Source organism: Arachis duranensis, chromosome 8, assembly GCF_000817695.3.
Source record: "Arachis duranensis cultivar V14167 chromosome 8, aradu.V14167.gnm2.J7QH, whole genome shotgun sequence".
Taxonomy (NCBI): Eukaryota; Viridiplantae; Streptophyta; class Magnoliopsida; order Fabales; family Fabaceae; genus Arachis; species Arachis duranensis.
In genome coordinates this window covers 35,273,794-35,275,434 of record NC_029779.3, presented here as the reverse complement: position 1 = coordinate 35,275,434, position 1,641 = coordinate 35,273,794, and the positions used below count along the sequence as shown (strand labels likewise).

The window sequence follows — 1,641 nt, the reverse complement described above, 5'->3', positions numbered from 1 at the left end:
TAATAATAATAATAATAATAATAATAATAATAATAATAATAATAATAATAATAATAATAATAATAATAATAATAATAAAAGTGTGGATCCGATTTTTTTTAAACATATTTACTTCCATCTTATTAGAGTGTGGATCCGATTTTTTTTAAATATATTTACTTCTATCTGATTAGAGTGTGGATCCGATTCGATCCAATCCGATCATCTTATAGATCAGATCATATCCACAAATTACAGATCTGATACGGATAAATACTGTGGATTTATGAATATGATTTAATATATGAACATCCCTAACTACTACTATAGGTTCATTGTTGCAAAAGATTGCTTTTTTTTATTATAAACCATTATTAGATCTTAATTACCATTAAAACAACTTAATTGTCAACAAAAGAGATAATACTTATTGGTTTCTGAAATTATGTTCGTATTTCAATCTAATTTCAAAATTTCGATTTACTCAATTTAGTCTCCCAACTTAATAGTTATGTCTTACAAAATCGTTAACGACATGTTGAGATAGACTAACAACTGCTACATTATACGTTCTAGTGACTATTTGATGTGACAATTGAATTTTTTTTACCTTATTGTTTTTCAACGAAACACTTAAAACCCTAATATGAGTCACAGATACCTAAGTTAAAAAATCAAACTAAGTAAATTAAAACTTTAAAAATCAAATTAAAGCTCAAATATAACTTCAAAACAGAACTTTAACTTATGTAGTAATTAATTTAAATGAGAATAAAATAATTCAAAATTCAACATAATTTTTATCAATGTTTTCAAATTCAAAATTTCTATACCAAAATTAACTAGGATTTCTCTTTAAATTAAAAATTTAATGAAATAGTGACTTTAATTATCTTAACCAATGTTCTAATTAATTATTTTTATGTCTTAAAAAAACTATATATAAAAAAAATAATTAATTTGTCTACTTTAATAAATAGTTATTTTACTAAAATAAAAAAAACTATTTTTTAGAATTTTTTAAGAAATGTCCTAATTAATTACTTTTATGTCTTAAAAAAACTGTATATGAGAAGAAAATAATTAATTTGTCTACTTTAATAAATAGTTATTTTACTAAAATGAAAGAAACTATTTTTCTTAGAATTTTTTAAGAACTAATTAATTTCATATATATTTTGTTACACTACATTTAGTTATACAAATTTTATTTATTTCTAATGCTTATATTAAAAATAAAAAAAAATTAAATTAGTGAATCTTAATCTATAATATAATAACAATATAGTAATTATTTTATATATTGTACGAATATAAATTAATTATTTTTTAATTTATAAAAATTTTAAGAGGCTTGAGCTTGTTATATATATTTTTTGATGAATGTGATATATTTTTTTATATAAATAATTTTAAAAAAAGTTTAATAGTTAATCTATTACCTATTTGGTTTTAGTCCAAATTAAATATTTTTTTATTGTTTTTAGAAAGAAATTTTTTTGAGAAATTTAATAATATGTGATGAGAAACACCGAATAAATTATACAGAAACCAATTAAAACACAATATAAAGACATCTTTGGCAAAAGATAAAATAAGCGTCTTTATCTGAATGACTACCTCAATATAAATAATGTAAATATTTTTAATGATTTATGATCA

The 1,641-nt window shown here is 19.4% G+C and overlaps 1 protein-coding gene across 1 annotated transcript in view; it reads right to left on the bottom strand.

The window, feature by feature from the left end:
- Nucleotides 1-1,641, bottom strand: part of LOC107462316 ((-)-germacrene D synthase-like) — an 11,936-nt gene that overhangs the window by 5,240 nt on the left and 5,055 nt on the right. The gene's annotated exons all lie outside the window — the stretch shown is intronic.